The following is a 16978-nucleotide window of genomic DNA, read 5'->3' as shown; positions in this document are numbered from 1 at the left end:
ATATATGTACAGATCTGAATTGTATAGTTATTCTCAGACTGTAGTTACTTTTTTAAAGGTTTGGATAGGTTTCCCTCATGTAACTCGTTGCTGAATAAGCAAACTTCTGTTTTACAGAGGTTTCTCTTGCTGTGGAAATTAGACTAAAAGGACCTTAAGAGGAAGTTTACATTGAGTTTTCTTTGATATTCAGTGCTTGTGATATTCCTTTGTTTTCCCATCTGTAGTAGCAGCTATATATTCACTGTGTAGGCCAGGTACCTAGTGACATTGTGATTTGTGGGAGAGGAGAAACCTTCTTGGGCTTGCTAGTCTTGCTTGAGGAATGTAATTTAGTATGGAAGCTAAAGATATTGACTTTGCTAGATGACAGTTAAGTAAGCTTTTTATCACAAAATTTTTCTTTTTGCCAATTATAAATAAACAAATTTTAAAGCTTGAAAAAACAACAAAAAAAAAGTGCATGAAAATTGAATGTATTGATTTTAGTGAGCTGATATTACTCCTGGCTGTGAATTCATTAAAACTGCTTTTACCAGCCTAATTTATGCTAGGTTATGTTACACTTGTTACTTAACTGAAAATCTGTCTTCAGGGCCAAGTCTAGAATTCAATGACCAAACATTATGGAAGTATAATACTGATTATCTGATTTTATGTTTTCCATTCCTTAAAACTCAGACATACATTTTTTCTGACTGAATATGAGAGAGCACTTCTTTACTGTAGGGTGACAGAGCACTGGAACAGGTTGCCCAGAGAGGCCATGGAGTCTCCTCTAGAGATACTCAAAACCCACCTGGATGCCATCCTGCACAATGTGCTCTAGGTGATCATGCTCGGCAGGGTGGTTGGACTAGGTGATCTTCAGAGATCCCTTCCAACCTTGTCCATTCTGTGATTCTGTGATTGATATATTTTCAAAAAACGTTTTCTTCAAGCATTATGGTTTTCTCTTGTCTACTCAGTTCTATTCCAATGACAGTTTTGACAACATTGTTTCTCCATGTGGAAGACAGGAAGGCTTATTTGGTGTTTATTTATTAAAGAGCCTGAGTTTTCCTTACATAGTAGTTAGTAAAACTCATTCCTGCTGCTGTAAGTAGGAAACTGTGTATAGTACTGTTCTCTCTTATTGTTAAATATAATTATAGGTTGGTATATACAGGTGAAAGTTACTTTGTGTTCCTGTACAGCACACAGTAGGAGAAGGTAAGTGAGCGTCTTCTGGTTGTATATCAGTTTGTAGCAGGCTACCAGACTGATATAATGCCAGATGATATAATAGACTGCCAGTGATGTAAAGTAAAAGAAAACCAGACTCTGCTACTCTATATTTTACTATTGTGTGCAGCTACTAGATGTGCTCCTATTGAGTGGAAACTTCCAGGGGAATTCCTTTATTTTTATTATGGAGAGCATGTTAAAAATATTGATATAATTTTTAAAAATAATATATTTTAGGCTCCAGGGATAAAGGAAGAAATTCAGTTCTATTATTATTGTTATTATTATTATTATTACTGCTTACTGTGGATTCTTTGCCATGGTATAAATTTTATTGAAGGTCACACTGATGTCAAAATCTTAGGTATTTGTATGTTCCGAAAATTGCTGTACTCACAAGAAATGCATCTAGGTTAAGAATAGTTATTGTAACCATTGTAGACCTTTGAGCATGAGGAATCTCATTGAAATAACAGTGAGAGTCCATTGCACTTACAGTTAATAGTAGTAATAAATCTTTACAGCAATAGAAATATTTGAAAATAGGCCTGCAGTCATTGAAATGTGCACTAAATATTCCAGATGAAGGTGAAAACTGTCTTGTAGGATTGTCTTATTTCTTCATAAGAAGATGTGAGAAATACAAATGCCATCATGCATGCTGTTGACCTCTGGTACAGTTCAGTTCTCTTACAATGTCATTATTGAAGTACTTCTACTGCTGTGCCTTTTCTTCTTGCCTTCCAAACACAATCGTTTGAGGGAGAAAAATTAAGAGACCCATCCTTACCTGTTCTAACCAGCTATAGTATCTGGACTACTGAGGATGATGTTTGTGTATGTTTTGCTTTTCTGAGGGGAAGGCAGGCACAGTGGAGAGTATGCAGTGTGATTTTTGTCTGTTAGGAACTAGGCTAAACACATATTACACGGAATATCATGGGCTGGTCACAAGACAGATGAGGGTACGCAGGTTTGAAACATTAATGAATAGCAGCATATTCAATTCTTAGAGTGGTTGCAGGCTCCTGCTATACGCCAGCAATTTAAGGTGGGTCACATCTGCCTTCCTTTTCTGAGTGTGATTATCTAATTCCCAAACCACCTTGCTGAAGACTGTGCTAACAGGGAGAATAGCACTATGTCAGCCATTTTTAAAGCTGCATGCAGCTTTACCGAGGACTACAAACTGCTGGATAACATCAATTTACGTGTGCACTCACTCTTCATTTTTAAGATGTTCTCCATTTAGCATGGGGTTAAATACAATATATCATTGGCTCAATAACCAGTTTCAGTTATGCAGATTCAACCTGAGTAACAAATCCAATAAAAGCCAACTTAAAATGACTGCATTGCAGAGCCTTTGTACAATGCATTTGAGTACAGCCAAATGCTGTTTCAACTGACTTGTCTTTTAAGAGCTCTATAAGTAAAATAATACTTTATTATTATTATTATTTTAATTGAAAGGACATAACTATGCTTGCATAATTTGGAATGATGCCAAAGAGATAAAACACTGTTCTTACAGCTAGCAAAGTAGTAGGCCACATTTTGAGCCATAAATCTGTGGCAGTAGTATAGCATTTTTTTAAGGTTTAAGCTGTGCTTGCTTCAGCTGAATTCAATGAGTACAGTTGATATTGGAAATCTTTCTTTTATTTAAATTATGAAAATAACAGCCTGCAATTAGGATATTGTATGTACTTGTGAAGATTATATGATTAGCAATTAAAATACTTCTGTATTTAACTGGTCTGTTACAAACATGCTTCAGCAACATGTGCAAATATGCCTGTACTCTCTATTTGCACATATAAATAAAGATAAATAATTATATGTTTGCAGTTATCTTGAAATCTTTGTCTCAACAATTGATTGTGTCTAAAATAGTTATTAATTACTGGACTGCTTTTGGGGGCACTGCAAGTTATTTTCTGGCTCTGCCTGTCCAATCACAGATCTGTGATGTTACCTTTCATGTCACACACAGATTTATAATCATAGAAAAATGTCCGAAGGAAGGAAATGCTTCCCAAAGGAAAAGCCTGAAGGCCATGGTAATTTTGCACATTTAATTTAACTGTCACCACCACTTTTTCTTCCCTCCCTCAACTGCTCTACCATCTCTGGGTGATTATATATCATTTCTTAAACCAACATATCAAATCCAGTCTTTTAATTAAACTGAACATTTTAAGTATGTTGGTGCTCTTTCTTCAAGGTTCCTGTTTGGTTAAATCTGCAGCACAGTTAAGTTATGACCCACACGCTTTCATTTATTGGATGTATAATCATTTATGTATTTGTAGCTCTGAATTTCACATCTTGTATAAAAATTTAAGCTGTGAAGAGGACATATTTCTTCTTGCTGAGGAGCTCATATTTTCACAAAGAAGTTGTTAATGAACTTCATTACGACATAGAACAAATATAATCTAATGACTTAAAGGTTGGATTTGGTGCTTAGGGACATGGTTTAGTGGGTGACATTGGTAGGAGGGTGGTGGTTGGACCAGATGATCTTGGAAGTCTTTTCCAACCCTAATGACTCTATGACTCTGTCACAGCTGGATAAACTTATTCCAATGCATTTTATCCATGGATTTAATCAGTGAAGGATTTTAGAACCTTTCCAAAATTCTTACTGGTCGTTTTATCTTATACTATCAGTATTGAAAACTATTGGAAGCCAATTGTATAATGAGATGTATGAAATCTGAAGTAACTATTTATCTCAGAGCATTAGCTTTTTTATGTGAATGTGACTGATGAAAAGTACTGGATGTAGTTAACCTTTTCATCTACTGTGACTGAATTTTACTGCAGACATACTTTCCCTTTGGGTACATCTGTTCTCACTGTCTGCACCTGTTTCCCCTGCTTGAAAGAGCAGTTGGCTTTGTTTTAAATATCTGGAATATCACTACTTCCATAGCCATTTGCAGCAATAAAACTCTTTTCCTCTTTAACGCCACATACAACACTCATGGAATTGTTCACCAGTTCTCTTAAACTGGTGACTATTTTAACCAACATCCACTGGTGTTTGTTCCAGTTAGTGAGAAATAAATTTGAGGGTTTTCAATGGCACATTACATAGATCAAGTTGGTCTTGCCTTTTTTTTTTTTTTTTTTTTTTTTTTTTTTTTAACAAGAAATCTTTTCTTAATATAAATATGTGATGGAAAATAGTTTTTGAGGCTGAGAGATGTTATCTGTCAGGTTTTTGTTTGTTTGTTTTTTCCTCCCAGGACAATAGAGAGTTAGGAGAGTAGTATAAACTAAGAAAGTTAATAAGGAGGTGTTGACATCAGCTTTATATCCATAGTGTTGAAGGTCAGCATTCCCATGGATAAGTAAATGTGGTCAGGTTGCAAACTTCAAGTGATGTCAGCTGGACAGATATTGTTTATTGTGTACTTGTTAGCAGCAGAGGGCCTCACATGAACTTGAGAGAGTATGTATATAATGTGACACATGGCCATCCATTGTGCTGACACATCTCCCACAGCATCTGACAAAAGACACGGTCTTCCTTATCTCTCAATCAACATTATGTGGTTGAAAAATGAAATTCCCTAGGCTAACAGTCCCACTTCTTTCTTCTTTCCAACTTCTGAGGAAAGCTTTTTTGTGGCATTTGTCAGACCTACTCATTTGAACAGAGCACAAATATTCTTCTAATCTGCTAGAATTCAGTGAAATTCAGGGTTAGTTTTGAAGTTGCCATGAGCAAGTCTTTTTAAGTAGAGATTATGAACTGATGAATACAATCATCTTAACCAATTTTTCGTTTAAAAATTATAACTCTGCTTACTGGCAATATTGTAAATGCATAATTAAAAAACCTTTCCAACATCACTGCAGGTATATGGGCATTCCACAGAGGATTATTCTGATCTATTATTTGTCATTCTGACATTGGATTAATTAATCTATTTATTTGACTGTACATGAGAAAGCAGAAAGTGGTTTGATCATGAGCAAAGGGAATTCCCTTTTTCCCTAATATATGGGTTGTGTTCTAGGTGAAGGAGATTTTGTTCCTTGTCAGATGCTCTGGGAGATATTTCAGATGCTTGCTAATTTGATAACAGTGAGTTTAAACTTAATCCAAGTTCCTGATCATTTTAAGATTAATCCAGTGTCTTTTGTTGTTTGTTTGTTTGTTTTGTTGGTTGGTTTGGATTTTGTTGTTGTTGTTGTTAAGCCAGGGTAAATCAGATATTTCAAATTATTTTTTTGTTTTGTTTTGGTTTTGGTTTTATTTATTTATTTTGTTTGTTTGTTTGTTTGTTTGTTTTTCAGCTTCTTTTTCTTCCCCCCCATTTTTTCACTTCATTGGAAAAAAGGTGCTAACAGCTGCTGCATAGGTGAAGGGAAATGAAAAAGATATTTACTCACATTTGCAAGGAAAATATTTTGCATAGGTCTGGAATATAGTTGCAATAAGGAGAGTTAATGGCTGATTGCACGCAGAAGAAATAACTGACAATTAGCTTTAATGTTGTACAGATACTTTCGCTAGGAGTGTAGTCTTACTGATTAGTTGTTAGTATCACATACACTGATTTGTTGTGTTGAATTTATCTGTTATTAATGTGGATATATATACTTAGGGCTTTTTGTTTTTAGTCCACCACTAATTATTAATTAGTGGTATTCATGGACTCCGCTCTGTTTTGACTCAGAAGTAGGATTAGGCAAATAAGAAATTAACATTCAGGCAATAAAACTTGTAGCCAAAATGAAGTTTTGATACAAAATAAGATAATGTAGTTGATTGTGAGGGCAATTTAAAACCTTTAGTGAAATGTTTTTTTCTTTGAAATTTAATTAATCTTAGCAGGTTGTGCAGCAAGTGCAATGTACCATTCAATCATAAGCAACATTTATAATCATTCTGATTCTCAGGATTGCCATGGAAGTGTGTTTCAAATTGCAAAGTCACAGTAATTTCTAGTGTGGCAGTGTCAGTTCAGAGCTGTGTGAAGAGTGCATTGAAGTCAGCATATAAATCAGAGAGGAGCAAAATTTAGAGGAACCTCCACTGTTGCAGTGGAAGAAACCAGGAATTAGGGGTATTAGAACAGCTTAACTAGGTGTGTTTTATCTGAGCCTTGTCTGTTAAGCTTTTCTCCCTAATGCCACAGGGAACTATTGGATCAAAGGAGAAGATAGCATGAAAATCATATGTTCACCTAGGAAATCTGTCAACAGCTTCACATAATCACCTGGGTTTTAGATAAAACTTTGTATATTGCATATTGGTAATAGCCATCTTTTAAAAATGCTCCGTATATGGGAAGGAAAATGCCATGTATTGTCTGTTATAGTTGTTGTGTTACTAAATTTAAGTGCTGATCAATTATTCATGTCATAAGTATCAGGAAAAGAGTGTTTTTTTTTGTTGTTTTGTTTTGTTTTTTGTTTGTTTGTTTTTAAATCTATAATACATTATTGATTTAGCTAGCCAAGCAATAGTAGCATAAAATAGCAGTGTGCTGCTTTTTGCTGCAATAACCACTACCAGTACTCAGTCTGTAAATGATCCTAGTGAAGAAAAAGGAATAACTCTGATCTACTTTCTATTCTGAGAAATCTGTTACAGAATAAATAAAACTATATTACCACTTCATGGCAGTTTGTATTTTTTTTTTTTAAGAATCCGTCATTGGCACAATAACATCCATAAACAGAAGTTAACAATTAATATCATAATGAAATTTGTGCAAATAATTTGTTTTGTACATTTGATTTGCATGAGTGATATTTCTGATATAGCACTGGAAAAGCTTTAGTAAAATCTTTCCAGCTATGGATTTTCATCTCTGTAATTCTTAAAGGAGGCTGTAGTGAGGTATGGGTTGGTCTATTCTCCCATGTGCCTGGTGACAGGACAAGAAGGAATGGGCTAAAGTTGCGCCAAGGGAGGTTTAGGTTGGAAATTAGGAAGAACTTTTTTGCTGAAAGGGTTGTTAGGCATTGGAATAGGTTGCCCAGGGAAGTGGTTGAGTCACCATCCCTGGAGGTCTTTAAAAGACTTTTAGACGTAGAACTCAGTGATATGGTTTAGTGGAGGACTTGTTAGTGTTAGGTCAGAGGTTAGACTCAGTGATCTTGGAGGTCTCTTCCAACCTAGATGATTCTGTGATTCCGTAATTCCCCCCAAGGTGAATACGTGCTGGAGTAGATTCACTATTTGGAAATATAAACAAGTGGTTTTCCTGGGAAAACTGTGTGTGTGTGTGTGTGCCTGTGTGTGTCTTTGTGTCTGTGTCTGTGTGTATATATGTGGAGGACAGAATTGTCCTCACTTCTCTCTTCCTCCCAAGGAAAAAAAAAAAATGTTTTCCAGTCTCAGCCTTGAAATTTGTAAGTGCAGTTGGGTGATGAGTGTGGGTAGCCATGCTGCAAGATCCAGCAGCATGTTTTAGTTTCTGTTTTTAGAATAGAACACACAACACAACACACCACAACACATTACAATACAATACAATACAATACAATACAATAGAATACAATACAATAGTTCAGTTTGAAGGGGACTTCAAAAGTCATCTAGTCCATCTACTTGGCATCTTCACAGAAAACCAAAAGTTAAATCATATTATTGAAGTTGCAGTCCAAATGTCTCATGATCACTGACAGGTATGTCAGTGCCTGTCTAGGAAGTGTGTTCTTGTTTTACCAAAACCATTTACCAAAAAAATTAGGTTTTTGATCTAAAATTTTATATCATCAAATTTTGTCTTGTATTATGTCCTTTCTGTCCTATGACTATGCCTTGAGACACATTCACTTATATCTGGTTGCCTTCCATACATTTGGAGGTTCCCTAGTGTGTTCTATGTCTACTTCATTTTCTGAAATCTGGACTTGATCCTTTTGAAAAGGAAAAAATATGGAAACCACGTGTTATTTTTTGCTTGTTTATTTTTGTTTGTTTTAATTTACATTAAATTTTCACTGTTTTATATGTGTTCTATTTTTGTTTTACTGTTCAAGCATTCACGATGCTTCTCTTATTCTCTCTTTAAAGGTACAGTACTTGGGTACCTCATGACAGTTTTCCTCTGATTATTTCAATCATCAGTTTATGCCTGTCACAGCATTATGTGTGCTTTAAGTTTTCTGGTTTGCTGATCATGGCTTTTTGTTTGTTTGTTTGTTTGTTATTTTCCCATAATACCTGCAAATAACTGAAATTAGAACTGTTCTGTTACTTGTTCTTTAGTTTTTCCCACCTACACTGATTAACTGACTGTGATCTTTCTTTTGCTCTGCTCTGCTTTCAGTCCCATTTTCCTGACTTTCATGGTTGACTTCCTCTATCAAATACTGCAGTTCATCAGTATTGTCTAAGAACAGTATCATTTTGTCTGTGAACCAGATATGGATCACATGATTTCTATTTATGTGGAGTTTCTGGTTTGGTACCAGATTGAGTGTCTTCAGATGTTTTGTAGGTATTTTTAAAAGATGTGCAAGGAGGTAGTCTGTGCTTGTTTTCTTCTTTCTGTTGATGCAGTAGATGGACTATTTGTTGTATTTGTTGTACTATTGGATAGACTTGAGCTATGAAATATATACTATTTGTATTTCATAGCCTATATTAGAGCATTTCTCTGAGCTGTTTTCCTGTGTAAATACTAGGAAAACAGACATTTAGAAGTTAATAATTTAAAAAATTTGTTTGGATTGAAATAACAGTTCTTAGTTATCTTTGTCAAAGAAAACATTGACACTTCTCTATTACTCAGAATGTTTCAGATGAGATGAGGTTGTCCTTTTTTGTTTTTATATTTTTGATGTCCCTGACATTCAACATCTTCCTTTCTCTCAGTGAGTGTAAAATTTCTTTAATTGTCATGGAGATAAATTGTCTTTTTTACTGATTGTGAAGTATATCCATATTGTCTCTGGAAAAAAAAAATGGGGAAAAAGAAAAGAGCTAAATGATCTGTCTTGCAAAGACTTTCCACTTAGGAAGTAATTATTACTATTAGAGAAATAATCATACACGTCACTATACTGGGTCTGGCTGGGATGTTACCTTTCCCTGCAGCATCCCATACAGTGCTGCGCTCTGCACTTGTAGCTAGAACAGCAGTGGGATCACACCTGTGTTGTGTCTGCTGCTGAGAAGTGCTGGCACAGCATCAGGACTCTCTCTGACCCTCCCAGGGGATGGGCAAAAGGGGAGAAAGAAACATCACCAGGGCAGCTGACCTAAACCAACCAAAGGGATATTCCATACCATGTGATGTCACACTCAGCAATAAAAGGTGGAAAAAGGAAGAAGAGGGGAGGGGTGGGCTCTCGTTGTGAGAACGTCTGTCCTCCTCCCCAACACCGGCTACATGCGTTGAGGCCCTGCTTCAAGGACGTGGTCAAGCATCGCTCATTTGTTGGAAGTAGAGAGTAATTTCTTTCCTCTGCACTTCCACATAGCCTTTACTTGTTTTGTTTAGTTACTCCCTTTCCCCCCTCCCTCTTTCCCTTTTCCCCTTTAGTTGAATTGTTTAATTAATAATAATATTTCCTTAATAACATATATATATATATATATATATATATATATATATATATATATTTCCTCTTTAATTAAATCATCCTTATCTCAACCCGTGAGTTGTTCTTTCCTTTACTTCTTCCCCTCCTCATCTGAGGAGGAGGAGTGAGAGAGCAGTTGTGGTGTTCAACTGCCTAGCAAGGTAAAACCACCACAGTCACTCACTTGCAAATCACACCCAAAAGTCCAAGAATCACTAAACTGTGATTGGCACTGTATAAACTTTTGTAAGAGCTTCAACATTCATTTTATAATATCTTTATATCTTTCATATGTTTAAACAGACAAATCCTGTTACCATGATCATTATTAAAATGATTTTAATAATTTAATGGTAAGAAAGAACTGACTGTTTGCAGACATGTAGTAAGAAAAATAACAGAAATATTCAAAATGAAATTGAAATTGAGCATCTGCACTACACTATGAAACTGCAGATTGAAGTCTGTCTGCAGGTGTCTGGAAAGGAAATGCAGGAGTGGATTAGTCTGCAGAGCAGTAACAGATGAAGAGCCTGATATCACAGAATCACAGAATGGCTGAGACTGGAAAGGACCTCTGAAGATCATCTAGTCCAACTCCTTTGCCAAGGAGGGTTGCCTACAGCACAGTGCACAGGATGGCATCCAGGCAGGTTTTGGATATCTCCAGAGAAGGAGACTCTACAACCTCTCTGGTCAACCTGTTCCAGTGTTCTGGCACCCTTTCAGTAAAGAAGGGCCCTCTCAATATGTTCTGGCATTTGGAGATTTTCATATATTGCATACTATTAGGTAAAAAAAATCATATAGCATCTGAAGTTAGGACACAAAATGATTACTATGGGACACAGCTAGCTTTTGGATAAAGGAAATTATATCTATAGAAGTTTTGAACTTGCAAAAGATTGTGAAATTTTTTCATTTTATTTAGTGTGGTCTGCTAGCTCATTTGTTTGAAAGTGCCCATTGTCTTCAAATGGCTGAACAGTTAATGTTTTACTTCTTTAATCACTTAGATCTACAGCTTATAAAAGTACCAGTCCATAAACATACACCTTGCTATTCCACTACTCCAAGCACTGTTTAGATAAAAGAAGAATTTATTGTCATTATTTTGCATCTTCCTTAGGTTGACACTTATAATATTTTCCAAAATATAAAAAAATCCTTTAATCTTTTTTTTTTCATGTGAGTACTTTTTCTAGTTCCATGAAATGTGTTCCTCACTCAGACAAATGACCTAAACAACAAAATAGAAAAAATAAAATAAAAATAAAAATAAACTTCTTCAAACTAGTTATATATCTACTTTATAGTAGATAGGTGTGTTAATGCAAAAAAATGAACAGCAGTGAGTCCCATAGCCTGAGTCTTTTTGTTGCAAGGAAGTCTTTTTTTACTTTTATTGGTTTATTTTCCCCCAGTGAAACATATGTACAGACTCTTTTTTTCAGGACGTTTGTCTACCATTTAAATAGTAGAACGTGAATTGCAACAGGTGGTTCCAGGTAATAATGTTATGACAATATGAGGAGTAAAATACTGTTTAACAGCTGAATCTTGGTGACTGGCCATGCATGGATTCCAGGCCCATTGCTTTAAATTGACCATAACTAGAGGCTGGACACTGTGGCATTTGTGGGTTGGCTGCTTTGTAAGTTTTAGCTGTTGACAGAAACTTGAAAGATGTCATGTGCACAACTTTTAAAAAAAATTCTAGCCACCTGGTAGCCAAAATTTGTACAAGGTGTCAAACAATTCCACTCTCACGTCCTGTCAGCTGTCATAAGCAAAATGAATGATCATACTAAGTAATTTCTTTTAATAGATGCTTGCTTCATCGTCCCTGCTAACAACCAATGTCTTAGAATAAAAATTGAAGTATTTTTAGAAAAGTTTATACATGGGCAGTTAGCTGTTATGTTGAACAACAGCTCCTCATTTGAAGAGGAAACACTTGTGCATTGCGTTCATTCGTACAATAGAAAAAATCATTGAAGTATGTAGAAGCTACATTGTGGAAGGAAGATACAGGTTTTTACAACCTGGTAAAAGAACAGTAGAGGAGAATATACTCTTTAGAATGGGATAAGTTTCTTTTCAGTCAAATAGCCAAATGGCTGTTCTCAGCAGCTTTCCATCAAATGATGGAGTTTGCTGAGATTACTCATTGCTCATGGGGCAAATCAAAGACACCTGTTACAGATAGCAGGTGTCTCTGTATTTTAAATTAAAAAATTAAAATTAAATTTAAAATATATGTATATTTTTAATGTTTCTGTGATCACACTGGATGTAGAAATAGTGTGTGCCTTGTGATGCATGAGCTATTTTATTTAGACACAGCTTTATTTTATTATGGTTTATATATAAAAAAAAAGAAAAGCAGCTAATTTTGTAATCAGTGTTAATTGCTGAAAAAGGAATGACCTCAAGCTGACATGTCACATTAAAATCTACATTTGTGTATGTATGTCCATACAATTACTGTTTGAATCACCAGTGATAAAGATAATGAGAAAGGGAGCAAGGTGTGACCAACAAGAGGCTATTTCATTTTTATGTATTTAGAATTACTATTTTTGAAATGTGCAAAATACAATATGTGATTTATGAAAGGTAAACAAATTAATTAATTTATTAATAACATTTTCCTTATGGGATTTATGTTCTAACTAGTGACATGGTATGATAAGAGCTATAAAGTTTGGTAAAGAGGGGATGATGAAGGGTAGATGAAGGGACTTTGATATCACAGGTTACTTGCATTTCTTGAATGGCTGTTCATTATTTAAACTGTTTACAGTTCTCCTTTGCCTTTTGTCATTTTTATGGCTTATTGTGCATATTGCTGGGGAAAAAAATGGTCTTAAGGAATGATTTGAATGTTGAGAGTAGGGGAAGTATATTTATGGGCATTGGACAGAGCTAAGTTCTGTGTAAAGAGAGACAGAAGAGAGGAAATGGAGGAAATATGGAAAAGTTAACTGAAACAGGTACATTTTCTAGCTGCAGAAGGTTCAAGATGGAAAGAGGGTATACATCCTTAGTTAGGGAGAGGAACTGGAGGATCTGCAAGGCAATTAGGATAAAAATTCAAAGTTAATATAATGGGAAAGTATGAACTAATGGTGGAGAAGGTTCAGATTCGTTGTTAGGAAAAGACTCTTCATCAAGAGGGTGGTCAGGCACTGGTGGTAACAGGCTCCCCGGGGCAGTGGTCACAGCACTGAGCCTGCTGGAGTTCCAAGAATGTCTGGACAATGCTCTCAGAGAAAAGGTCTGATTTTTGTGTAGTCCTGTGTGGAGCCAGCAGTTGTACTTGATGATCCTTGTGAGTCCCTTCCAAATCAGGATATTCTTTGGTTCTATGTTTGACAGGAGACAAATATTATTTATTAACTGTTATGTTCTGAATGTTATTCAGGAGAAATATATAGGTATAAGAGAAACCAAAGCCCAGTACAATGACCAAAAGACTTTTAATCACAAAGAATGGTTAATATTTTTAAACCCACAATACTTAGAAATTTTTTTAATTGCTCAGAGTGTTTTCATATTTCTATACATCATGAGGAATGTAAGTACTTGGTAAATTAAGGTTCTGTGCATAAAATATTTCAGATATATCAATGCATAGAAATATCTTTTTTTTTTCTTTTTTTTTTTTTTTTTTTTCCTTCTGTGAGTATTTCTAAAATTAGATTGTTGACTGGGAGAGCCCAAGGACTTTTACGTATGTCATGTTCTGTAGTAAAAAATTTAATTTTAAGAGTATGTATCAGCCATTTCAGTTGTCTTTCTGAAATTGATCTGCTGTCACTGCAGCTATTGAACTATTTCTGCTAAGTTTTTTCAACTAATATTGACAATTAAGTGCCAGCTCTGCTGGGTGTACTTTCAAAACTGCTTGTGAGCCAGGCCTACCTGAAGTGTGGTATGGTAGTCCTGCCCACAGGAGAAATCTTAGAGCAGTTGAGTGATTATGTCAAAGATGAATAAGCTTTGTATCTTTAAGACTGGAAAATGTACAAACTGCATGTACTGTCAGTAATAATCCAAGTATTGTATTTAAAATTTCTAATCAGAATAAAGCAAGTATCTGATAAAGGTCTGCTGCAAAACACCATTAAACCAAAGAGAATACTGTAGTGTCTGTGTCCTTCAGGCACTGAACCGTAAGATGAAAGACAACAAAAACATCTTAGGACGTAAGTAAATTCTAAATTTACCCACATTCTCATTCATACGAATGGAGTTCCTAAAGGAGATTTTAGGTCTTGCTTAGGTAAAGAGATGCTCCAATGATGAGAAACAATGAATCTGTCATCTGGTCCTTAGGGACTCATGGAAAAAACAGTCTAGAAATATCCTGTTCTTATTCTATATTAACTAAGAAATTAGCTAAAGAAAAAAAATATATTTTCTAGTATTGGTCTCAACTGATGGCTATAGGAAAAGCTGTTTTCCTCTACCTCAAATTGCCCACATGATGAGTGGTAGATATTAATATATTCAGATATTGGTCCAGCCAAATGAAGCATGTGGAATTCATTATATGAATGAGAGATTTTCATAGTTTTTGTTGTTGTTGTTGTTTTTTAAATAAGGAATTTGACATAGTGTGGTGGTTTTACTCAGGTGGGTGGCAGAGCTCCACCACAACTGCTCTCTCACTCCCCCTCCTCAAAGAGGAACAGAAAGAAAATATGATGTAAAGGGGCTCAAGGGTTGAGATAAGGATAAGGAGATTGCGCAGTAATTATTGTGACGGGCTAAACAGACTCAGCATAGGCAGATAGTAAGATTTATTGCCTATTACTAATGAGCTGGAGAAGTGAGAAACAAAGGAAAGAAACCAAAAGCACCTTCCCCTCCCATCCACCCTCTTCCACCTCCTCCCCCCAAGCGGTGCAGGGGAACAGGGGAATGGGGGTTATGGTCAGTCTATAGCGCTTCTTCTCCGCCACTCCTTCTCGGTCACTCTCGTCCCCTGTGCTGTGGGGTCCCTCCCACGGGATGCAGTCCTTGCTGAACTGATCCGGTATGGGCTTCCCACAGGCAGCAGCTCTTCAAGAACTGCTCCAGATATGGGTCCATACCACGGGGTCCATCCCTTGGAAGCAAACTGCTCCAACCTGGGTCCCCCATGAGCAGCAGCTCCTGCCAGGTCACCTGCTCCTGCGTGGTCTCCTCTCCACGACCTACAGGTCCAGCCCGGAATCTGCTCCCGCCTCTTCCATAGGCCTCAGCCTCCATCACTGCAGGTCCACCTGCTCCACCGTGGTCTTCTCCATGGGCTGCAGCATGGAACCCTGCTCCACCGTGGTACTCCATGGGCTGCAGGGGGACATCCTGCATCACCATGGGCCTCACCACAGGTTGCAGGGGACTTCTGCTCCGGCACCTGGAGCACCTCTCCCCCTCCTTCTTCGCTGACCTTGGCGCCTGCAAGGCTGTTCCTCACTCCTCTCACTCTCCCAGCTGCTGTGTGGCGCAGCATTTTTTTCCCTGTCTTAAATCTGCTCTCACAGAGGCGCAAACAACATCACTTATTGGCTCAGTTCTGGTCAACAATGGGGTCCTTACCAAACATGAGGCAGCTTCTAGATCCTTCTCTCAGAATCCACCCCTATGGTCCCCTGCTACCAAAACCTTGCCACGTAATCCCAGTACACATAGGAACAAACCTACGAAAATAATCTGCTCTGGCTATTTCTTCTGTATATGAAGTTTATATATACATACATAAAGTACGTGGGATTACATTTTACCTGGTGGAAGTACTGTTCTCTCATTTCAGAAGATATCTGAGTCACGCAGAGAAGGAAAAAATACAAATGATAGAAATTTTGCTTTTGCTTTTAAGTATTTTTTCAGTTAATTTTGAGATACACTGTAGATGTTTGAAGCTCATTCATATTTCTGAATGACTATGCCTACCCACTTCTCAGAAGAAGAGAATATTCCATATGGTCTTTGACTAGATAGGCTGCACATACCTTTTACAGATCACATGTAAAAGAGTTTTCTCCATATGATTGTACAATATTGCACAGTAACTGACAGTTCAAAATGTAAAATTAAGACATCAGATGTTGGTTACTGTGTATGGACTTTGAATTTACAAGAAACTAATGGATATGGATCTGCTTTCTGTGCAATATTTGAAATATAAATACCATCATTTTTTATTACAAAAATCCTAAAACATTAGAAAGCCTTCAGGGATTGTAGTACAACATTTGTATATCACTGAAATATCCAATGTGAAACTACACACAGGAATTCAGTTGTGATGAATGTGCTAAAATGAATGATAAATATGATAAATAAATGATAAATGAAATAGCATACTTGCCTAGCTGAAGTATAACTCTGCATCATGCTAATATACATTTATTTTAATGTGTGTTGTATCAAGTGTTTTAAAATGACATCTCATAAGTAAACAGCACAGTGGAAACTATTTGTACAGAACCTTAGAGAATACAGGGGGACACTTTGTGATGCATGAGACCCTTCAGGTGTTTCAGGTGACCCTTCAGACATTGATATGTGGAATTTCAAGCAAGGAAATGTTGATGAATGACCTCTTTGTTCAGTTAACAAAGGCCAGGCATTTATTTATTTATTTTTCTCAGTTTTCCTTACCTTCTGCAAGGCAGAGTTGAGTCTTCTGGAGTCCAGAATTTTACACAACAGCAACTGAAGACAAACAGAGCAGCTGGGGAATTTGTCAGTTCTTATGGCTGATTGAAAAAGGACACAGGACAAGCCTCACTCATATTTTAGCTGCTTCCAAGTGCATTATATTTAAATTCTTCTAAGTAGTAGTAGAATTACAAGATGATAGCAACCATTAATTAAATTAAAACTCATCTGGGAAGCTCAGTAAGAAAATAGGAAGAAGAAGAACCAGGAAGTTTTTGAAACAAAACACAAATCTGGTTGGACCTGCCCAAAGCTTGGTAACTACTGCTTCTGACAGTCTGCTCAGAGTGTTGTGTTTCCTCATGTATTGTCCCATGGAAGAGTTGTCACTGGAAAAGAAATAAAGGATAATATGCTAAGAAATGAATGGTTAAATTGTTAATTATTCCAGATTAACTTTCCATTGGAAAGTATTTCACTTTTAAAACATTAACTTTGGAAAAAAAATCACCTCAAAACGATATTTCCCCATCTC

At 36.3% G+C, this 16978-nt stretch overlaps 1 protein-coding gene across 2 annotated transcripts in view; it reads left to right on the top strand.

Moving 5' to 3' along the window:
* The window catches only part of SV2C (synaptic vesicle glycoprotein 2C), a 112343-nt gene that overhangs the window by 33585 nt on the left and 61780 nt on the right, over nt 1-16978 (top strand). The gene's annotated exons all lie outside the window — the stretch shown is intronic.

The sequence above is a fragment of the Oxyura jamaicensis genome, chromosome Z (assembly GCF_011077185.1).
Source record: "Oxyura jamaicensis isolate SHBP4307 breed ruddy duck chromosome Z, BPBGC_Ojam_1.0, whole genome shotgun sequence".
Taxonomy (NCBI): Eukaryota; Metazoa; Chordata; class Aves; order Anseriformes; family Anatidae; genus Oxyura; species Oxyura jamaicensis.
This window is presented reverse-complemented; position numbering and strand designations above follow the sequence as displayed.